Source organism: Phyllobates terribilis, unplaced genomic scaffold (genome assembly GCF_046119375.1).
Source record: "Phyllobates terribilis strain yellow unplaced genomic scaffold, ASM4611937v1 Scaffold_14__1_contigs__length_39327217, whole genome shotgun sequence".
Classification (NCBI taxonomy): domain Eukaryota; kingdom Metazoa; phylum Chordata; class Amphibia; order Anura; family Dendrobatidae; genus Phyllobates; species Phyllobates terribilis.
The window spans coordinates 8,097,920-8,122,894 of record NW_027362774.1 but is presented as its reverse complement, the minus strand read 5'-3'; the positions used below and the strand labels follow the sequence as shown (position 1 = coordinate 8,122,894).

The 24,975-nt window shown below is 41.9% G+C and overlaps 1 protein-coding gene across 11 annotated transcripts in view; it reads right to left on the bottom strand.

Moving 5' to 3' along the window:
- The window catches only part of ZNF536 (zinc finger protein 536), an 809,539-nt gene that overhangs the window by 647,652 nt on the left and 136,912 nt on the right, over positions 1-24,975 (bottom strand). For 9 of the 11 annotated variants that reach the window (XM_073659657.1, XM_073659664.1, XM_073659661.1 and 6 more), the window contains 2 exons: positions 20,455-20,514; positions 19,942-20,018 (listed from right to left, as the gene is read on the bottom strand). The exons of the other annotated variants lie outside the window; for them this stretch is intronic. The gene's annotated coding sequence lies outside the window, so the exon portion shown is untranslated. The remainder of the gene's footprint in view (positions 1-19,941; positions 20,019-20,454; positions 20,515-24,975) is intronic. 11 annotated transcript variants of the gene reach the window in all.

Sequence of the window (24,975 nt, the reverse complement as noted above, 5' to 3'; positions counted from 1 at the left end):
GGGATAAGGAGAGGGATAATGATATGGATAAGGGATAGAGAAAGGGATAAGGATAGGGATAAGGATATGGATACATGATAGAGATAGGGATAAGGATGAGGGATAGAGATAGAGAAAGGGATAGGGATAGAGATGGGGATAGGGATAGGGCGGAGATAAGGATAGGGCTGGGATAAGGATAGGGATAAAGGATATATATAGGGATAAGGATGAGGGATAGACATAGAGAAAGGAATAAGGATAGGGATAGTAAGGATTATAATGTGAAGTGGAAACTAAGAAAACTGCGAGTAATAAAATGGAAAGAGCAATTTCCGCAACAGCACAGAGTATTTCAGGAGAGCAGTGTGATAACTGGAATGAGCAACTCATGGGTTATTAAAACCAGGGCTGCATGTGTCAATATCCTGAAGTGAGGAAGGAAAAGGAGACAAGGTTGACCTCAAAGACTTAAGAGTTACATAGTACAGGGGGTCAACAGAACAGAAGCACAAAGTATTTCAGGAATGAGAGTGTGCTGTGAGGACCAGGGTGTAGTCCACTCATTAGGATCGAATTTGGGAGGGGGGCAGCGTCATGATGTGAAGAAGACAAAACACAAAGTGAGATCATAAAAAGAGTTACATAGTGGAAGGAGCAGAGTTGACAGCAGCACAGAGTATTTTAGCAGATAAGTATTCTAATAGTAAGGGCATGATTGAATATGACAGGACCAGAATCCTAAAGTGAGGAGGGAAATGGAGACACGTCTGGAGATGACAGATTCAGAGTTACATAGCGTGGGATGCCAGCAGCACAGAGTATTTCAGGAGATGATATTGCATCTTGTCGGTCACTTATTAGAGATGAATCTGATAGGGCAGTGTGCCATGTCAGGGGCGGTCCTAAAGGGTGGACAGGTCACTGCCTGCCACAAGATCAGCACACTCTGTTGCTGAAATACTCTGTGCTGCTGGAGTTGAAATTGGCTGACGGTGGAGGAAGTTGCACCTCCAGCAGCGCAGAGCATTTCAGCGTGCTGACCTTGTGGAAGGTGGAACCGTCAGGCGCCATTTGTGTCTGTCACGTTGTCCCACTCCCATGACCGGTGTGAACAGATGCTTATCTGTATATTATCGTGAACCAATGGAAAGAAAACTCGATACATTGTTTCCAGTCCATGTGACGCGACTGGTGGGAAAGTCAGGACCAGCGGAGATGAAGGTGATGGGGCGCGGAGACGTGACACCTTGGGAAAGCCTTAATGTCATCCTCGTTGCGATGTAATTGTCTTATTTACAAAGAAACGTTCCGTTTTTTTTTTCCCCGGTGAGACGACGAGGAGAAGCGGCTCCGGATCTCACTGATACTAGAAAGTTACAGACATCTCGGAAGTGTATCGGCGGCGTTCCTCCCACGACAGCAGTCTGCAGCCGCGGTCACAGACGTCACGTCTCCCCTGAAATACCTGACGAGGAGAGATAGACGAGGGGGAATTTGTTCTCACGGCTCTTCTGACTTTGCCGCTGATCCCTGCCAAATCTACCTAACTTCTGACCTGTTAAAAGCACCATCTGCAACTCAAGGCGCTGCAGATAATGGTGTCATGATAAATACGGGGCTGTAATTGTAGTGGCCTTGAATATATTCACATTTCATGGAGATGTGTATCAGCCCGGGCCGAGACGTTGCACAAATGCTCCTATTCTATCCACGCGTCGCGCGGAGCGTGTGCAGGGAAACTTCTCCACAATGGGGGGCTGCAGAGGTCGAGAAGAAGAGGCTTTCAGTGCAAAAGTTCCTCGCAGAATTTTTATAATTAAAAGTGACTTATTATCAGACCGTGAGAATAATAAAAATGGTACTGAAGCACCAAGTCGGCATTACAGGGGTTCGGTTAATGCCCATGGGGGATCCTTAACCGGAGCGATGATACCTGCGTCCATTGTCCAAGACGAGACTCTATCATGAATTATTGCCCCCTCGCCCGCAAACCATTCCAGGTTAGGTTTGGTTATAAAATACCCCAGATTTGTCAACTCTCCTGGAGCCCACCATAAACGGGGGGACTTCCTATACCCCCTGGAAAAGTCATGGTCCCCTCCACGAAACCACTGATCCCAGATAGTTTTCTGCACTCCAGCATCCAATTGGATTTTGGGTTAGGCAAATATCAGATGAATGGTTGTTAGGGGGTCTCACCTCTAAAAAGGACATGGTTACGGCTCCATTTTTTTTCTCTAGCCCATTTATATTCTGGATTACAACCAGGAAAAGTTGGTAAGTAAAAAATATTCTATCCAGCCATTCTGAGTTGAAGGAACGGAGAGTTTCCTAGTTTAGGACTCTCTGGAGGACAGGACCATGTAATGCTTCATTTCACCAGTGGTGGCGCTGCAAAGGAATTAGACACTTGCAGCCATGCTCCTCACTACTGATCGCCAGGGATCCAGTTTTGGAGAAACCAATCATCAAATTATTTTCAGGAACATGGGCCATCTTGGTTGCCGGTCTGATGGCCATGCAGCTCACGTATCTGTATTAGGATTGGGGACCATCAGGCAGTTCCGTGCCGGATTACTGGTCTTTGCAAAGCTATTAGGTGCAGAGCAATTTAACTGGATACTATACGGCCTCGTCCGGTGATTATTAAGGGTAGACCCTCAGGCCCTTACAGACCTGAGACCACCATACAAGTGGCCTCAGTTACGAGTCTGTCGGTGGAGTGGCGGCTCCTTATTTACAGATTTCCTTACACCCATAGACGGTTTCGAATGCTAATGTGCGCGCTCCAATTAAGGAATGAAGAAAGCGCTATTTACCATGCTGAGATTTTCTAGCGAAACAGCAAAGACCTAAAGAGCCTGAAGCTTTTCAGGGAAGACCAGAGATTAAACAAACCGGGGCCAGCGAAGATCTGAGCGAGCGACACTCTCACAGGGAGGACGGGAAACAAAGGTACAGTCAAGTTACATTACAAGACGATTCAATGATACCGAACCGCCAGCACAGAAAGGTTACATGACTGACTCTAGGGAAACCGGCTGGGGATGGACCTGTCACCTTCTTGTTTTCAGGCCCCGAAATTCTGCATATTTCATAAGATATATAACTGAGTGCCAGGACTCAATAAATGAGAGCGGAGCATTCTCTCCTCCCAATCCTTAATCAAGTGGTTTTGCAAAAAGATTTCAACAGATCTGTGCGATTTCCCAGCCCGTAATACCTAAGAGTGCACTAGAGAAGAAGCCATTTCAAAATGTGATCTCTCATTCAGAGGAATGGCTAGGTACAAGAGCCACAATTACAGAACGGGTCTCTGCTCTGGCTCATGGTCCTGAGTGGTTGCCACATCTCTGATATCTGTATACCCTCCGAGGGCAGTGGCGGTCTTCAAGAGGCAACCCCATTAAGTGCTCTCCTTACTACGGTTACTTTTCCAGGGTGCTTACCTGGTCAGCTCCTTCTGGGATAATGACACCCTGCATGACCACAATGGGTCCCCCAGAACTTCCTGAGTCATTGAATTTTTTTCAGGAACCCATTGGTTGGCAAAAAGTAAAAATAGTTGGGGGAGGTGGAAGTCCCAAACAAAGGACCCTCACTATGAAGTCCTTATGGCCCATCAGTACATGTAATGATAAGCAATGTGGTAGTGTATGGAAGGGAGGTCAACAGTACTCATCATATAGGGTAAATACCCATGTTGTATGGTCCCTCTCTCCATCAGAAAATTGGGGTCACCATTTTTTTCCCATTATTACCAAACAAACCATAGACCCCAGACAGGAAAGCTCCTAAGCTCAGACTGGTTCATTCTCTCCTTGAGAACTAGAACATCACAGATGGAAATTAGCAGCCAACCCAAAGTGACTTCACACCATCAATGGATGGAAACACATTAGCGTGTTCGCCTCCTTTCCTAAAAACTTGGTAATATGGTTAAAGCTTGGAACGTCAAAATGGGCGATGTATTTTCTTCTTGGTCCACGTTTATATAACGGCTGTAGATGTGAGCCCAAGAAAGGACCAAGCAACAATACACCTCCTCAATTTGATGGTCCAAGCTTTTATCGTAACTGGAGGTGAAGGATTGTGTCATGTTTCCTTCACAGTTGTTTCTTTGGTCTAGTGCCGGACGTCATGAATTGGAACAAGTAGGGGCTTTATATTGAATTCTCAGTCCCTTATACAAAGTATTTTCTGTAGCACATATGGATGCAAAACCTGGACGATAAAGAAACAAGACAGAACAAGAATCAACACCTTCAAAATGTGGTGCTGGAGAAGGATGTTATCAATACCATGGATGGTAAGAAGAACAAACAAATCAGTTTTGGAACAAATCAAGCCAGACATGTCTTTCGAAGCAAGGAACACCAAGCTACGACTTGCCTAGTTTGGACACATCATACGAAAAGAGCAATCGCCGGAGAAGGACATCATGAGGGGAAGAATAGAAGGAACAAGGCGAGGAGGAAGACCAGCAACCCGATGACTTGATACTATCAATATAATGTCAGAGAAGACCCTGGTTGAGCTATCTAGGCTTGCACAAGATCAATCTTCCTACAGAGAGTTCATCCATCAAGTCGCCATGGCTCAAGATAGAGCTGAAGGCCGTTAAAAAAAAAAAAGGGGTAAAGCAAAGACGCTTGTTAGCAATCACTGGAGAAGGACATCATGGTTGGAAGAATAGAAGGAACAAGACGAAGAGAAAGACCAGCAACCCGATGGCTTGATAGCATCAAGATAATGGTGGAGAAGACCGTGGTGGACCTATCTAAGCTTGCACATGATCGATCTTCCTACAGAGTGTTCATCCATCAAGTCGTCATGGCTCAAGATAGAGCTGAAGGCCGTTAAAAAAAAAAAAGGGGTAAAGCAAAGACGCTTGTTAGCAATCACTGGAGAAGGACATCATGGTTGGAAGAATAGAAGGAACAAGGCGAAGAGAAAGACCAGCAACCCGATGGCTTGATAGCATCAAGATAACGGTGGAGAAGACCGTGGTGGACCTATCTAGGCTTGCACATGATCGACCTTCCTACAGAGCATTTACCCATCAAGTCGTCATGGCTCGAGATCGAGCTGTAGGCCGATAATAATAATATACTAAGCGCTCCCTAGTGAATCAAATATCAATCTATGGTTATGTCCAAAAACATCTAAAAAAGAAAACCCACGGCGTAAACCATTCAGCGGGACCAAACTCCCCCCCCCCGCTCTTCCTGCAGTATAAAGCAGGAGCCTTAACTTTCAACTCGCGAGTGTGGGGCGACAAACGGAGCTTCCTAGTGTTTTAAGTCGCTTCAAAGAGATAGCATTTATTTGTTGTTGATTTTAGAAGATGTTTTTGAGTGAATGCAAAACAGATAATTAATTATGTTGATTGCCGAATGCTGAATCACGTTCTAACATTACCTGAGAGAGGAAAACATCTTCTAGAGCCTAATATGTTTTCACCCTCAAGTACGAATCAAGACAAGGAAAACCAAATTCTTTCCCAAACTCTGATTGATTTCCAAACGTGAATTAATAAAACAACAACAACAAAAAAAAATAGTAAAAATAATAATAATAATAATAATAATAATAATAATAATAATAATTGGGAAGTGGAAGTTGTGGGAAGGCTCCTGTAATTGTACGTTGAGTGAAGCCGGGATTAGGTTTTATTGTTAATGTGCTTTGTGCGCCTTCCAGAAGGTATCCTGAATCGGTTGTTATGTTCTAATCCCGTAACTGCGATGTATAATATTTACATTTCTGTCTTCCTCCTATCACGGAAGGATGACCTACATATGTCACTTGAAGGAGAACGAGCGCTTTCTGAAAGCTATAATCAGCATGCATTTAAGACAATAGCAAGACGGCAATAACAAACAGGGAGCCTTCATTTCCCATCTAAATGATGGGGTCCTCGACCCGAGCAGGTGAAGGGAAGCGGGGCCATTTTGTTGTTGGTACCGTGATGTCACCTTTAGGTTGCATTCAATTTTTGCTCCAACAGATGAGTTACTAGGACACGATCTAGCTGTAAGTGAGACGGGCGACGTCAGGGATTAGTGCGGAATATGACGGATACATTAACCGTTCCTGACTGATAGCAGCTGTTGGCTTCTTTAAGCTTCTTTGTTATGATATATATTGTTTGTGTGCGTCTTACATTGCCCGGATATCTCTTATAGGCAATGTTCAGTTACAAGAAAACAAATATGGCAGACTAAATATGGCAGATGTTGAACATTGCTGACACCCGCCAAACCTAAACATCTCCTGCATGTATCCATACAACCTTTAGGGGTGATGTCAAGATGACATCACACTTCATATCAATTATATCATGTATCTTGAAACCCTAGATTATAGCAGATAATGCTGACGGTTCAGGTTGGGCTTCCAATCTGGTGACCATGGTCTATGATGAAAGCCATACACCTTTTATAGCTTCAACCCAACACTTGTTTGGCCAACAGTTGTTACTCTCACCCACCCATACACAAGGGTGATTGGTTCTCAGTAGGGAAAGGAAATAAAGTCTGTGATAGATACCTCTCTTGCGGCATCTTTTCTCACCTGAGATGCCCAATCCTAAATCGTCAACAGACCGTAATGCAAGAGTTGAGCAAAAACACTTGCAGAACCCTGGTCCAGACCACGTTGGAAGTCCAAGGTGGCTACCTAGACGAGAGCCATGTGAACCTCCTCCCACATGCCACCATCCCCGCTGCCTCTACTGATTAGTAGGTGTGGTGCAACATCATTGAAACGGACCTACTAATCATAAAAGTCACCGGGGATGTTGGCAGGTAAGATTCACAAGGCTCTGGTTCATTAGCCATGAACTATCAATGTGGCGGCTAGACCAGGGTCCTGAGAATCATTTTGCTCAACTTTAGCCAAAACACATAAACCTGGAGGGTTCTGATGACTTTATCCTACAATAGACTCCTCGTGAGAGGCTAGATCCTAAAATTGATGGTCCTGAAATTGTCAAAATTTATTATGGGAAGATCTAGTCCAAGACTAAGAGTCCAAGAGAATGATAATGGAAGTTAGAGGCTAAACAGTAGACTAAACTGCTGATCAACTATATGCTGGGACTTAATGGCACTATAACACTTTGTTAAGACTTAGACCAGTAATAGAAGTAGAGATAATATACTAAAAATGACGAAGCTGGGGTAGGTCAGGGCAGCGATCTTCCCCCCCGATACAATATATTCCAGTTTATGTTGCTCTCTAATGGCAAGATTGCTCGCTTGGCTCTACACACGTTGACTTTGGAGACCTTTGTATCTCACCCAAATTGCAATTGTGTCAAGGGGGTTATTCACAAAAGTGTGACAGTCATTAGCATTCTAAGCGACATTCATTTAAATGTCCATTAACCATCACTCACATTGTCCTCGGTGTGGAGGGTATCCCCCAGAGTGGCATGGCAGCCTCCCAAAGTGATCATAAATTCTCAGATGACTTCAGTAAATCTTTCGTCTATATTTGGCAAGGTTTTGGATGTATGTCTGCAGAGAATTTAGAATGCATCTCGCTCTTCTTTGGTCTCTAAGTGACACTCGCCTGTGCATTTACTGCCAGCATCCATTAACCAGCGTGATGCCAAATCTTATGGTATGAGAAGCTATCTGTACAAAGAGCCCTGAGAATGTGGTGGCTCTAATTCCAGGACATATCATATTCTGTATATCATACATTAAACGCCCAAGGTCCCTGTAATATACTCTTTCAGGGATGCTATATAGTCAAATTAGCTAAATCTTTGGTTCTCCACTCTCTTTCTGGGTCTACAAACAAGAAACTGTATAAGACACCTATGGGTAGTCACAGCCCGCTCACTTCTATATGCACAGATATACCTTTGACCTTCTTTCTACAATAGAATCAGCCCATCTTTCGAATTCTCGTTGTCTTTCTTCCGCCTTTGGGCAACTGTATGACATTACTGTTGTTCATGTCCCCCAAATCTGGTCCTCCTTTTGGCCCTCATGTTCCTGACCTCCTCAGACAGGCAGACCCTTTCCTGGTCCCAAGGTGTCCATACACCTTCACTAGTTGTTGGGTATTCCTCCCGATACCCGTACATGCTTGATTTGGCCAAGCGTGTCTTCAATTAGAGTGATGTAAACGCTGCAAGATGGCTCATTTCAAAATTCAACCTGCCCAATTCTTCTTTTTTCTGACATTGTTTGTTGGGTAGAGACGTGAGGTCCCCATACATACAAACAAGAGAGTTGGCGTGTCCAACCCAAATTAGTCGCTTTGGCCAATGTGCATGGGTGACTCAAATGCTAAAATCACTCCACATCCCTCCAACCAACTTTTTTTTTCCAACATGGCAGAGAGACATGACAAGAAGCCCATTGAACACAATAGTCATCCTTCGCTCACGTTCTTCACAAAAGACCAATCCTGGCCCTCCAGTCCTGAGAACTATTTATATGACCCCAATACGACACCACAGTATAATCTCCAAACAATGAGGGGGAGGCCAAAATCCAAATAATGGGCCTAGTGAAGGACAAGTTCAAAATGGCTGACTATGAAGTGGAGATTGGTGAGAAGAACTGAACAATAACATCACAGTGTACAAAGTATCATCGCAATCTCAGTAAATTTGCTTCTTCTTTAAAAAATGATTGCATCTCGTGCTCCTCGCCTATTTTTTTTTTTTTTTTTCGCTCTCCATGCATATCCTCACCTTGAAATTAATCAAGTCCGAACATTGTCAATATCTGTTCCAATGCACAGTCTATGCAGGCAATATTTATAGCTGAGGCAAAAAATAATAAAATATATACTTGAGGTTAATAGATAAATTGATATGCGCATAGGAGACCATAAACAAAAGATACTAATATACGACAGAAAGCTCAATACCGGCTCAATCAGAACATAAATATGGATTTGGAGATACAAATGGACTCTGGAAGCTAAATTCTAATCATGTCAGCTCTGTAATTTTAAAAATAAGAAATCGAAGAGGAGGACAAAATAGGTTTCATATGAATGCAGATTATTAAGAAAGGAGGAGGGGTGCTGCAAGATCGCCATCGCTGCAGGAAATGTACACTTAAATATGCTAAAATTTGATGTCTATAAGTCTCCATCAATCAACGAACTGGCACCCAACGAACGTTGGTAATAAATTGATAAGAGGCTGGACAGACATCTGTCAGATGGTTTAGGGGTTGGACACGATGACCCTGGAGGTTCCTTCTACCTCTAACATTCTAGGATTCTATGTTTAGAAAATTAAATTTGTAGATAAAAAGAACGGACTCCTTCGAAATGTGATGCTTCAGAAGAATGTTATCAATACCATGGATAGCAAGAAGAACAAATAAATACATTTTGGAAAAAAACAAGCCAGACATGCACCTCAAAACAAGGATCACCAAGCTAAGACTTGCCTACTTTGGACACATCATACGAAGAGAGCAATCACTGGAGAAGGACACCATGGTCGGAAGAATAGAAGGAACAAGGAGAAGAGGAAGACCAGCAACCCAATGGCTTGATACTATCAAGATAAAGCCGGTGAAAACCCTGGTGGACCTATCCAGGCTTACATAAGATCGATGTTGCTACAGATCGTCCATCCATGAAGTCACCATGGCTCAAGATCGAGCATTAAAATAAAAAAAGGGGTACATCAAAGATGCTTGTTGGCTTGGTTGGTTTTCGAGAAGAGAACTAAACATCTTGTTGAGTTTGTGGTTATCTTACATTTCACATGAATGGAGAGAATATGTTGGAAATAATTTAGAATTCAAAAAGTTTTTTGCTGGCCTCTAATGGATCGAGAACAAGAGGGTTCTGGGTCAATCTTCTGCAAAGAGTTTACTATAGGAAACACCTGGAAACCTATAAGTGCCCTCCCTCATGGGGTAATGTAACATTTCAGTGGACAAAGGCTGAAAATATGTTGACACAGCATGTCCAGTGAGGGTCCGAAACTAGAAGTTGCCCAGCGTTCAGTGGGGGGGTGACCACATATGTGTGGTTTATTGTTATGGAAACCTACAAGTACTTTCCCTCATAGGGTACTGCAAATAATATTCATTTTACTAGAAAATGCCCAATTTCCACTGAGGATGCATTATAGTGTTGGTCCAATCTTTACTGGAGAGGTGACAACATATGCTTGGCTTTTATTAAATATGGAAGTCATAAGAGCTTATAAAGTCTCTCCTTTGGAGGATACTACAGCTAACATTACATTCAGGGAAGAATGGCTATTTGGTCATGATGGTCACTTCTTCACTAAAGGTCCAGACTGGAAGTGACCCAACCTAAAATCGAGAGATGACCACACATTCAAGGAAACAATTGAATAATTAGAAGTTAGGAGAACCTACAGTCCTCACTACAACTAATATTCATTTCAGTGGAAATTGGCTGCAATTATGTGGCTACCAGCCCTCCACTGATGGATTGTACTAGGGGTGGCCCAATCTGCAGCAGAGGGTTGACCAAACATACAAGGATTCTATTGCATGAATGAGAGTTATGGGAACCTGCATGTGCCCTCCCTCAAAGAGTCATTAATTTTAGTGGAGAATGGTTACAATTATCTGTTCCCCCACTGAGGGTCTGGACTTGGGTTGACCCAGTCTTTGGTGCAGAGTTGACAGCATTTGAATGTCTTCCATTGAATTAATGGTAGTTATGGAAACCTGTAAATGTCCTTCATAGGAGACCACAAATAATATTAATATCAATGGAAAATTTCTGCAAGCATGTGACACTCTCTTCACTGAGGGTTCGGAATAACGTTAGCCAAATCTTCAGTCGAAAGTTGACTATATATATGTGGTTCCATTCAATAAATGAGAATCACATGAATCTATAAATGCTCTGAGACAATGGCTCTTAATATGTGGTTGCCCACTCTCCACTGGGTGCCCAGGTCAGGACTGGCTTGACCTCAGGACCAGTGCGAGAGCCATAGAATTGGTTACTTGTGCTTTTTGGGCACCATCCCCTATAACTATACCTATTGGTCAATCTTCTTGCCATTAATAAAGTCATCCTGGAATTCAACTTTCATAACAACCTCCTTGATATTTTTATAGTCACCCACCGTATATTAGCTTCTGGCCGAGAAGCCATATGGCACCGCCAATCTACAATGTAGTCAGACGAATCACCAACTCTTCCTTCCTTTCGACCACCCTACCCAACCTATGTATATAGCCACTATAAGACTAAAAAAAATGCTACATTTTTATTGGACTGTCTAAAACTTATGGCCAAATTTAGCACCCAAAGACGACCCACCATCATCCTTCATCATATCTGTACCCTGGGTATCAGCAGCAGGTTAGGCCATGATGGCTAGGGATTAAGAATGCCCAGCTGATGGACAATAGTTTATTTATTTGCCCCCCAAACCTTCAACACCAATCTCTTTATTTCGAATCAATAAATTCCGCCCTCTCCCTGAATGCCGCCCTAGGCAATTGCCTACCCTAACTCTGGGCACCATTAATACTATTTTTCACCACTCTATCTATACAGTTTTAGAGAATCCAGCAGATCAACTAAAATAACAGACGACTTGTATAGGTTTTAATATGTAATAACGTATAAACCCCCTTACATAAGAGTCAGGTGTCTGGGTTAATATACTGATCCGTAGCAATGCAGACCTTACTGTTGAGATTACCCCCCTCCGACGCTGGCAGCGAGGGCTGGCGATAGTAAATTTCATTACGTCTGAGTAGCAAGGATGGCGGCGGGAGCGCCACAAAACAGTAATCCTGTCTTTCAGCACAAATGTTATAGGAAGCTATGAATTCGGGAGATGTGAATGGGATGTTAGTACATGTTTTACTAAGGTATTATAATGGCAGCCTATTATTAGATCACATTAATCATTACTGTGCCAAAGGCACTGACAGGCTCGCTGAATACGATTGAAAGGGTTGTAATGGATATAAATTACCTATTGTGATATAAAAGGATTTTTACTAAGAAGGTAAGAATAAAACAGCAAATTCAAGTCTGACTGCCGGAGAGGCAAAAAAAAAAAAAAAAAAGCCAAAAATAAAAGTAAGCCAGACTCAGGGAAATTCTCATCTTCGGGAGGTAAGCAGTTTTTTTTTTTAAACAAGGTGGCCCATAAGACACATAAATTGTATACGATGCAAAATTAATTTCTTGATGCATAATGCTATCAGGTTGGAGCAGCAGGGGCTTCTATCCAGGAAGCGATTTTCTAGACGGCAAAATCTCTTTAGCGCGGTGACATTCTGTGAAGTGACAGCACAAAACGCTCTCCCCGTTTCTGCCACCTACTCTGAAATCGTTCCCGTGCTGCAGAGGGTATACATACGGCTCCCTCCCCGAAAGCCTTGATGGCAATCGTCTACAGGTCCGCTCCCGCTTCTACGTTTCCCGGCTCGACAGAAATGTCTCAGCGATGCTGACGTCTTCGGCTGGACATGTTAACTAGAGGACCCCCGAGTAATGAGTCTGCAGATTGCAGCTTAACCTCATGTCAGGTGCACGGTGGTTGTCAGCTACAAGAGAGACTTCACCGGCGTTATACAAAGGGCTGGATACGAGCTCTTCTCACCGCTTCCTGAGCTCAGTACGTCCTACGTCAAAGTACCCAAATGGCTAACTACTAAAAGCACAACAAGTACTTATCTCCCAACTGTCCCACATCCAGTGGGACATTCATAGATCTAGCAAGCTGTCCTGTGAGGTCAGGGTATGTCCCTGCTTCAAATATATACAGTTAAAAACAATGGTGGAGCAGTGAGCCATCAGCTCCTCGCTCCACCAGGCAACTCTGCGTAGTAGGTGAGACGAAATCACTAGAGCCTCACACAGAATAGAGGTCTTCTCCGCTCATCATGGGAATGGGACCAGATGAGTATTTGTTTTCTTAGCTAATTCTGGGTAGGGTGGCAATGTGAGGCATCATAATGAATAAGGTTCACTTTGGGGGTATCTCACTGTGTGAGGGGCACTTTGGAGGCTTCATAATGTAAAAGGGGGACTTTGGAAGTATTTTACTGTGTGAGGATCACTGTGGGGGCATCATAAGGTATAAGGGGAACTTTTGGGACATCATAAGGTATAAGGGGAACTTTTGGGACATCATAAGGTATAAGGGGAACTTTTGGGACATCATAAGGTTTAAGGGGAACTTTTGGGACATCATAAGGTATAAAGGGAACTTTGGGGGCATCTTACTGTATGAGTGCATTGTGAAGACATCATAATATATAAGGGGCACTTTGAAGGCATCTTACTGTGTGAGGGGCACTCTGGAGGCTTTATAATATATAAGTAGGACCTTGGAGGCATCTTACTTTGTGAAGGGTACTGTGGGGGAATCATAAGGTATAGGGGAACTTTGGGGGCATCTTACTGAATGAGTGCACTGTTAAGACATCATAATGTATAAGGGAAACTGTGGGGTATAATAAGATATGAAGGATACTGTGAGGGCATCATAATGTATGAGAGGCACTTTTTGAGAAGCACACTATGTGATGGACACTGGGGATATCCGACTTTGTGTGGGGCACTGTGTGGCCAATATACCTTGTGAGGGGCATCATACTGAGAGGAGCACTGTGTGAGTAATATACAGTTGAAACCAAACGTTTACATACACTCTATAAAAAGACACATATGATGTTTTTTTCAATATCTGACATGAAATCAGAATAAACCTTTCCCATTTTAGGTCAATTAGGATTACCATCATTTTTAATATTTGCCAAATGCCAGAATATTGAGAGAGAGAGAATGTTTTAAGGCATTTTTAATACTCACTGCAAAGTCAAAAGTTTACATACACTAAGATTACTATGTCTTTAAACAATTCTGGACTGCCCATATAATGATGTCATGAGTTTGGAAGCTTGGTTTTCTGGCAACATCTGAGACACACCTGTGGATGTATTTTTATGCACACCTGAAACACATTGCTTCTTTGTGTGGCATCATGAGAAAGTATAAAGAAATCAGCCAAGATATCAGGAAGAGAATTGTGGACTTGCACAAGTCTGGCTCATCCTTGGGTACAATTTCAAGATACCTGAAGGTGCCTCATTCATCTGTACAAACAATTACAGGCAAGTACAAACAAGATGGGAATGTCCAGCCATCATACCGCTCAGGAAGGAGACGGGTTCTGTGTCCCAGAGATGAAAGTGCTTTGGTCTGACATGTGCATATCAACCCAAGGACAAAAGCAAAAGACTTTGTGAAGATGATGCTGGAAGCTGGTAAGATTACGTCAATATCCACAGTGAAACAAGTACTGTATCAACATGGGTTGAAAGACCACTCTGCCAGGAAGAAGCCATTACTCCAAAAGAAACATAAAAAAGCCTGATTAATGTTTTCAAATGCACAAAGGAACAAAGACTTTAATTTTTGGAGACATGTCCTGTGGTCTGATGAAATTAAAATTGAACTTTTTGGACATAATGACCATCGTTACGTTTGGAGGAAAAAGGGAGGAGCTTGGAAACCCAAGAACACCATCCCAACTGTGAAACATGGGGGTGGCAGCATCATGTTGTGGGGTTGTTTTTCGGCAGGAAGGACTGGTGCACTTCACAAAATATATGGCATCATGAGAAAAGAAGATTATGTGGCAATACTGAACCAACATCTCAAGACATCAGCCAGGAAGGTAAAGCTTGGGTGGAAATGGGTCTTCCAAATGGACAATTACCTGAAGCATACTGCCAAAATGGTAACAAACTGGCTTAAGGATAACAAAGTCAATGTTTTGGAGTTGCCATCACAAAGCCCTGATCTCAATCCTATTGAAAATTTATGGGCAAAGCTGAAAAGACTGTGAGCAAGAAGACCTACAAACCTGGATCAGTCATACCAGTTTTGTCAGGAGGAATGGGCCTAAATTCCCACCAACTATTGTGAGAAGCTGTGGAAGGATATTCTAAACGTTTCACCCAAGTCATTCAGTTTAATGGTACCAAATACTAATGAAATGTATGTAAACTTTTGACTTTGCAGTAAGTAATAAAAATGCCTTAAAACATTCTCTCTCTGATTATTCTGGCATTTGGCAAATATTAAAAATTATGGTAATCCCAATTGTCCTAAAACGGGAAAGGTTTATTCTGATTTCATGTCAGATATTGAGAAAAACATACAGATGTGTCTTTTTATACACACGTGGTCAAAATTGTTGGTACCCCTCGTTTAATGAAAGAAAAACCCACAAAGGTCACAGAAATAACTTGAATCTGAGAAAAGTAATAATAAATTAAAAATCTATGAAAATGAACAAATGAAAGTCAGACATTGCTTTTCTGCTTCCACAGAATTAAAAAAAAAAATAAACTCATGAAATAGGCCTGGACAGAAATGATGGTACCCCTGAAAATAATGTGACCAAAGGGACATGTTTAATCAAGTTGTGTCCACTAATTAGCATCACAGGTGTCTACAATCTTGTAATCAGTCAGTGGGCCTGTATATAGGGCTACAGATACTCACTGTGCTGTTTGGTGACATGGTGTGTACCACACTCAACATAGACCAGAGGAAGCAAAGGAAAGAGTTGTCTCAGGAGATTAGAAAGAAAATTATAGACAAGCATGTTAAAAGGTAAAGGTTATAAGACCATCTCCAAGCAGCTTGATGCTCCTGTGACTATAGTTCCACATATTTTTCAGAAATTTAAGATCCATGGGACTGTAGTCAACCTCCCTGGACGTGGCCGCAGGAGGAAAATTGATGACAAATCAAAGAGACGGATAATACGAATGGTAACAAAAGAGCCCAGGATAACTTCTAAAGAGATTAAAGGTGAACTTCAAGCTCAAGGAACATCAGTGTCAGATCGTACCATCCATCGTTGTTTAATTCAAAGTGGACTTCATGGGAGACGACCAAGGAGAACACCCTTGTTGAAAAAAAAAATCCTAAAAAAAGCCAGACTGGAATTTGCCAAACTACATGTTGACAAGCCACAAAGCTTCTGGGAGAATGTGCTATGGACAAATGAGACAAAAATGGAAGTTTTTGGAAAGGCACATCAGCTCTATGTTCACAGATGGAAAAATTAAGCATATCAAGAAAAGAACACTGTCCCTACTGTGAAACATGGAGGAGGCTCTCTTATGTTCTGGGGCTGTTTTGTTGCATCTGGCACAGGGTGTCTTGAATCTGTGCAGGGTACAATGAAATCTCAAGACTATCAAGGGATTCTAGAGAGAAATGTGCTGGCCAGTGTCAGAAAGCTTGGGCTCAGTCACAGGTCATGGGTCTGGCAACAGGATAATGACCCAAAACACACAGCTAAAAACACCCAAGAATGGCTAAGAGGAAAACATTGGACTACTCTGAAGTGGCCTTCTATGAGCCCTGACCTAAATACTATTGAGCATCTTTGGAAAGAGCTGAAACATGGCGTCTGGAAAAGGCAACCTTCAACCCACGAGACAACTGGAGCAGGTTCCTCATGAGGAGTGGCCAAAATACCTGTCGAGAGGCACAGAAGTCTCATTGACAGTTACAGGACTCGTTTGATTGCAGTGATTGCCTCAAAAGGTCGTTCAACAAAATATTAAGTTAAGAAGAAGAACCATCATTTCTGTCCAGGCCGATATCAGGAGGTTAATTTTTTTTACATTTCTGTGGAAGCAGAAAAGCAATGTCTGACTTTCATCTGTTCATTTTCATAGATTTTTAATTTATTATTACTTTTCTCAGATTCAAGTTATTTCTGTGACCATTGTGGGTTTTTCTTTCATGAAACGAGGGGTACCAACAATTTTGACCACGTGTGTATAGTGTATGTAAACTTCTCGTTACAACTGTACTTTGTGAGGGGCATTGTACTCTGAGAAGGGTACTGGGTAGGCATCATCTAGAAGACAGGCACTGTAGAGGAATCATACTGTATGCGGGGCATTATAGGGGAATCATAAAGTGAGAGGGCCACAGGGGGAGATCATACTGTATGATGGACACTGCAATGGCATCTTAAAGTGTGGGGGAAATCGGGAGGCATTATACTGTGAAAGGGGCACCGTGTAGGCGCCCAATGTGTGTAGAGGGATGCACTATGGTGACATCTTTATTTGTTGAGGGGCATAACAAAAGGAATATTGTAGTGGGCGGGAATGCTAAGGGGCTTCGCTAAGGGCACTATTTCTGTGTTTGGCTTAGTGAACGAGAAATGCCACAATATGTGTTCATCTTTCCTGTCTTCCAAAGTTGTGAGGTGTGCATCATGTATACAGTGCTAACATCCTCCCAGCACCCAAAAAAAACATGGCAAGCACCTCCTACAGAAAAATATTGTAGTTGTACATGATAGGGGTTTTGTCCAATGGATGCAAAGACTCCTCATAAATAGGAATACTCCCGTCACTCCACCTGACAGGAATTCTCCTGTCACTTCCACTGACAGGAAAACAGAAAGGCGCAGTAAAGTTCCTTGGGTAGTAAAATTTGATCCTGTGAAAAATTATTTAACACCATGGTAGCATTCACTACTGACACATTTCTTTGTGAGGGCACTGGCGGAGCTCTCCCGTCACACGTGCTGATGGTAGTAATGGCTGTAAAACATTATTGAGAACTGGCCTGATCCCCTGATTTGTCTCTTGCAATAACTATTTGCATTTCCCATTAAATTATTTGGAAGTATATTTTCTAATAACTTGATTATGTATGGTTCCCTATAATTCTGCCTGTTATTGCTAGTGGAAATGTGTGAACATGCATGTACTGTATGTATATACACAGCCTATCAGATATTGGAGACCTTATAGTTTTAGACATACAGTACAGACCAAAAGTTTGGACACACCTTCTCATTTAAAGATTTTTCTGTATTTTCATGACTATGAAAACTGTACATTCACACTGAAGGCATCAAAACTATGAATTAACACATGTGGAATTATATACTTAACAAAAAAGTGTGAAACAACTGAAAATATGTCTTATATTCTAGGTTCTTCAAAGTAGCCACCTTTTGCTTTGATGACTGCTTTGCACACTCTTGGCATTCTCTTGATGAGCTTCAAGAGGTAGTCACTGGAAATGGTCTTCACTTCACAGGTGTGCCCTGTCAGGTTTAATAAGTGGGATTTCTTGCCTTATAAATGGGGTTGGGACCATCAGTTGTGTTGTGCAGAAGTCAGGTGGATACACAGCTGATAGTCCTACTGAATAAACTGTTAGAATTTGTATTATGGCAAGAAAAAAGCAGCTAAGTAAAGAAAAACGAGTGGTCATCATTACTTTAAGAAATGAAGGTCAGTCAGTGCGAAAAATTGGGAAAAGTTTGAAAGTGTCCCCAAGTGCAGTTGCAAAAACCTTCAAGTGCTACAAAGAAACTGGCTTACATGAGGACCACCCCAGGAAAGGAAGACCAAGAGTCACCTCTGCTTCTGAGGATAAGTTTATCCGAGTCACCAGCCTCAGAAATCGCAGGTTAACAGCAGCTCAGATTAGAGACCAGGTCAATGCCACGCAGAGTTCTAGCAGCAGACACATCTCTACAACAACTGTTAAGAGCAGACTTTGTGCAGCAGACCTTCATGGTAATATAGCTGCTAGGAAATCACTGCTAAGGACAGGCAACAAGCAGAAGAGACTTGTTTGGGCTAAAGAACACAAGGAATGGACATTAGACCAGTGGAAATCTGTGCTTTGGTCTGATGAGTGCAAATTTGAGATCTTTGGTTCCAACCACCGTGTCTTTGTGCGACGCAGAAAAGGTGAACAGATGGACTCTACATGCCTGGTTCCCACCGTGAAGCATAGAGGAGGAGGTGTGATGGTGTGGGGGGGCTTTGCTGGTGACACGGTTGGGGATTTATTCAAAATTGAAGGCATACTGAACCAGCATGGCAACCACAGCATCTTGCAGCGGCATGCTATTCCATCCGATTTGCGTTTAGTTGGACCATCATTTATTTTTCAACAGGACAATGACCCCAAACACACCTCCAGGCTGTGTAGAGAATGCCAAGAGTGTGCAAAGCAGTCATCAAAGCAAAAGGTGGCTACTTTGAAGAACCTAGAATATAAGACATATTTTCAGTTGTTTCACAATTTTTGTTAAGTATATAATTCCACATGTGTTAATTCATAGTTTTGATGCCTTCAGTGTGAATGTACAATTTTCATAGTCATGAAAATACAGAAAAATCTTTAAATGAGAAGGTGTGTCCAAACTTTTGGTCTGTACTGTACATGTCAACTTTCTGACAAATGCAAAGAACTGTTCACGCATCACCAAAGTTTTTTGTAGCCCTGCCCCCGAGGAGCAGGTCATTCCCTGTTCTTGCTTTATGAATGTGTGTCTGGTCGCGGGGAGGCAAAGGAGGTGCCAGGGAGTTCTGCCAACTCTTCCAAGACTCTAGAAGGTATCCTCTTGTTCCAGGAACCTCCTGGACATTTCAGAAAAAACCCAATAGTTCTTACAAGAAAACCTCAATTCTGGCAGGTTTCGTGAGTGAAAAGATTTTAATATCTTAGGAGGCACGAACTGTATTTAGGATTCTAGAAAGTTTCTCATCTGGAGGTTTAGAAAAGATCTGTGTCCACATTTACGATGGTTTTACTACACCGATCATCCTCATATTATAAATGGTAATATATATGATATCTTAGGAGGAAAAACAAGAATATGTGATGGGAGAGACCTAGAGGAACAGGAGTTGGGCGATTTCTAGTCATACATTGAGAAGAGCACTGAGGTGGACTGACAGGCAGTGCTAACTGAGGACCACGGGATGCCACCAGTGGAAGGACCACTTACGTGTTGACAGGTGGGCTACTGATTTGCCGGAAAAATAAGATGCAGGGAATGAAGGGAAGACTTATAAAGGGTTAAAGTATCATTTGTGAGCAGAATATTGCTAACTACACTCATAAGTTGTTATGTGGACATCAGGATGAAATAATACAAATCAGACTTACCCGGCCTGTAAGCTCAAACATTCAGATCCGTCTGTACGGGGAAGCGCTGAATGCAGAGACGGTGCGGACAATCATTACTGGAGGAGAGATGGAGAAGGGGCGCCATTATCAGTCGTCCACTAGTAATACTACTTAGCAATATTATTATTAAGAAGCACCAATTATTCACAAACCCATCCAAAAAAGTAACACAGTAAATACTAGACGGTGGGGGTAGGAGGAGGGGGATGCAGCTGCAGCAGATTCTCTCTTAGTGTCTGTAAGAGACTTGTGCTGTGAGAGGGATGAGGGCTCATGTTACAGTCTCTCCACCTCCACAGGTCCACTGTGAGATTATATTGGTGGAGACTAAAAGGGGGGGAGGGTATTAGGAGACTTCTGATTGGCTCAGAGCCCATATCACAACTCTGACATCCCTCCAAGATACACATAGAGTCAAAAAGACTCGGAGAATAAAGGTGACACTGAATAGCGAGGAGGGCTTACAAGTCACATATGATATTGGGTACCCACCAGTGGATCTTGCATTCGGAGGTCAGTTTGAAGGAGGTTAACACAGGAGTGGAACTTGTTCTGTAAATAATAAAGCACATGGGGATTGTTATAAAGTATAAAGAATGGTAAGAATGTACCCAAGGCCAGTTTCACATGTCCGACATTAATAGGTTGAGTACTGACTACGATGTCCGGATCGGCCATGGATCTAGACCTTAGTGACTACGATGTCCGGATTGGCCATGGATCTTGACCTTAGTGACTACGATGTCAGGATCGGCCATGGATCTTGACCTTACTGACTACGATGTCAGGATCCGCCATGGATCTTGACCTTAGTGACTACGATGTCAGGATCCGCCATGGATCTTGACCTTAGTGACTACGATGTCAGGATCGGCCATGGATCTTGACCTTATTGACTACGATGTCCGGATCCGCCATGGATCTTGACCTTACTGACTACGATGTCCGGATCGGCCATGGATCTTGACCTTACTGACTACGATGTCAGGATCGGCCATGGATCTTTACCTTACTGACTACGATGTCTGGATCGGCCATGGATCTTGACCTTACTGACTACGATGTCAGGATCGGACATGGGTCTTGAGCTAAACTCAACAGCCTCATATATTCGGGTCTGTACCAAGCTCATGAATGTGAGACGGGTTAAAGTGGCTTAATATAAATACTGTGGATAATTGTTATATCCATTCATCTATAAACTTCTTTCCTATTCATGTAACTTATTTTGCATGTATCCATCTCATCTGTTTCCTGAATTAGGAGGCATTAAGTGCCTCATACCTGAGCAACAAACCCTGAGTTTTACTAATAGATACCCTACTTGTCAGTGTGTACACTCGCTTATAGATTAAAGTCTTGTTCTAGAACATTCTTTCATTTTTGATCTGATAGTTATGATTACATATCGGCACTAGCTCATATTCCGGGGGCACAGCAGGTCACCCGGGTGAATATTTTCTCCAGACATACATGCCAGGCTTAGTTGGCACTAAATAAGAAATAAAGCCCATCAGAGTAGGGCCCCCAGTGACCTCCAGTTCTTCTCCTCTGGCCCTGTCTGGTGTGGTCAGGACGGAGAGTCCATTCTTCATTAGATGTAACCAGCTCTTGAAGCTATTTTAATTGACTTATAAAACATTCATAAAAGTTCCATCGTTTCCAGGCATCACTATTTATATATCAGGATTATTTCAGCCTCCACCAATTACTTAATCATCAGAACAGGCGGAATATCCATAGATCCGAGGATCCAAACGTCTCCATCACACAAACTAATGAAATATGATCACCCACAGCCACATAGAAAGTCATGTGTTACTATGCAAAGAAATACAAAAGGTCAAACCAATTGGCAATGTACAGGACCATAAAGCTTTACTAGACCCCAGATGAAGCACTTGGCGAAACGCGCTTTGGGCGTGCGTCAGTGGGTGAACCTATGTACAACATTTGGTTTCTTTGCAAGGCTTATATGACTTTCTAATTTACATTTTCAGCCAGATCCCAGTTTTCTTTTATGTACATTTTACCAGCACTTTAGTTCTAGCTGCATTTATTGTTCATTGAGGTACCTGCCTCTTATATTGGACTCTGCAGCATCTTTACTTCACCCACCAGTTGTTGTTGTTCTTGTGGATGTCTATTTTTTTTCTAGTATTTGTAAATAAATAATAATAATAAAAAAAATATCCTTTTTTATTTTTTAGCCTAATAAAGATTTATGGTTTTATACTTTCTATATCCAACGTATCAATCCATCAACCAATCTGTGTCCATCTACTATGTATCTCATCTGTATATTTCTATCTATTATATCTCACACCCACAAATCAATCAATGAATTAAACACATTGAGGTATAAATATATATTTATCCATCTATCTATATATACAACTATCTAACAGCCGTAGCTATTATTGATCGATCTATCTAATATCAAATTAAAATTCTAACAAGCTTTATTTGCAGGACCAAAAAAAACAATTGGCAAATGTAATATACAGTACAGACCAAAAGTTTGGACACACCTTCTCATTTAAAGATTTTTCTGTATTTTCATGACTATGAAAATTGTACATTCACACTGAAGGCATCAAAACTATGAATTACCACATGTGGAATTATATACTTAACAAAAAAAGTGTGAAACAACTGAAAATATGTCTTATATTCTAGGTTCTTCAAAGTAGCCACCTTTTGCTTTGATGACTGCTTTGCACACTCTTGGCATTCTCTTGATGACCTTCAAGAGGTAGTCACCGGAAATGGTCTTCCAACAATCTTGAAGGAGTTCCCAGAGATGCTTAGCACTTGTTGGCCCTTTTGCCTTCACTCTGCGGTCCAGCTCACCCCAAACCATCTCGATTGGGTTCAGGTCTGGTGACTGTGGAGGCCAGGTCATCTGGCGTAGCCCCCCATCACTCTCCTTCTTGGTCAGATAGCCCTTACACAACCTGGAGGTGTGTTTGGGGTCATTGTCCTGTTGAAAAATAAATGATGGTCCAACTAAACGCAAACCGGATGGAATAGCATGCCGCTGCAAGATGCTGTGGTAGCCATGCTGGTTCAGTATGCCTTCAATTTTGAATAAATCTCCAACAGTGTCACCAGCAAAGCCCCCCCACCATCACGCCTCCTCCTCCATGCTTCACGGGGGGAACCAGGCATGTAGAGTCCATCCGTTCACCTTTTCTGCGTCGCACAAAGACACGGTGGTTGGAACCAAAGATCTCAAATTTGGACTCATCAGACCAAAGCACAGATTTCCACTGGTCTAATGTCCATTCCTTGTGTTCTTTAGCCCAAACAAGTCTCTTCTGCTTGTTGCCTGTCCTTACAAGTGATTTCCTAGCAGCTATTTTACCATGAAGGCGGCTGCACAAAGTCTCCTCTTAACAGTAGTTGTAGAGATGTGTCTGCTGCTAGAACTCTGTGTGGCATTGACCTGGTCTCTAATCTGAGCTGCTGTTAACCTGCGATTTCTGAGGCTGGTGACTCGGATAAACTTATCCTTAGAAGCAGAGGTGACTCTTGGTCTTCCTTTCCTGGGGCGGTCCTCATGTGAGTCAGTTTCTTTGCAACGCTTGATGGTTTTTGCAACTGCACTTGGGGACACTTTCAACGTTTTCCCAATTTTTCGGACTGACTGACCTTCATTTCTTAAAGTAATGATGGCCACTCGTTTTTCTTTACTTAGCTGCTTTTTTCTTGCCATAATACAAATTCTAACAGTCTATTCAGTAGGACAATCAGCTGTGTATCCACCTGACTTCTGCACAACACAACTGATGGTCCCAACCCCATTTTTAAGGCAAGAAATCCCACTTATTAAACCTGACAGGGCACACCTGTGAAGTGAAGACCATTTCCGGTGACTACCTCTTGAAGCTCATCAAGAGAATGCCAAGAGTGTGCAAAGCAGCCATCAAAGCAAAAGGTGGCTACTTTGAAGAACCTAGAATATAAGACATATTTTCAGTTGTTTCACACTTTTTTGTTAAGTATATAATTCCACGTGTTAATTCATAGTTTTGATGCTTTCAGTGTGAATGTACAATTTTCATAGTCATGAAAATACAGAAAAATCTTTAAATGAGAAGGTGTGTCCAAACTTTTGGTTTGTACTGTAGGTATTTGGGGTATAGGGGTAAATCTGTCGATCTATAAAAGTAAAAATGGAGGCAGCACACAAATGTGAAAAAAGTGATATTTAATAGCCCATAATGGCGATGTTTCGACTTTTTCGAGCTTTTATGAGCTATTAAATAGCACTTTATTTCAAATTTGTGTGCTGCTTCCATTTTTCTTTTATATATTGAAGGTTTAGTCTTTACCTGGGAGGCTTGGCACCCTGACTATCTGCTGGTGCGCTTTTTTTTATCTATGTATCCAGAAAAAAGAAAGTTGAAAGCAGCACTAGCAAACAATGCAGAATTACGGGTGCCAAACCTTCCAGGTATAGACTGATCCTCCAAATAATTATTTTTTAAAATGATCTATTATCTATCCCTATCTTTATCTATCTATCCCTATCGCTATCTATATTATCTATCCCTATCTCTATCTCTATATTATCTATCCCTATTTCTATCTATCTATCATCTATCTATTCCTATCTCTATTTTTATCCATAATCTATGTATTATCTATCTATTATATCTATTATCTATCCATCCCCATCTCTATCTATTATCTATCTATCCACCCATCTATTCCTATCTCTATCTATCTATCATCTATCTATTATTTCCATTATCTATCTATTATCTATCTATCCCTATCTCTATACCCATCTCTATCTATCCCTATCTATATATCTATATATCTCTCTCTATCTATCTATTATCTATCTATCTATCTATATATCTATATATCTCTATCTATCTATCTATCCCTATCTATCTATATATCTATATATCTCTATCTATCTATTATCTATCTAGTATATATTATCTATCGATCTATCTATCTATCCCTCTATCTATCTATTATCTATCTATCTATCTATCC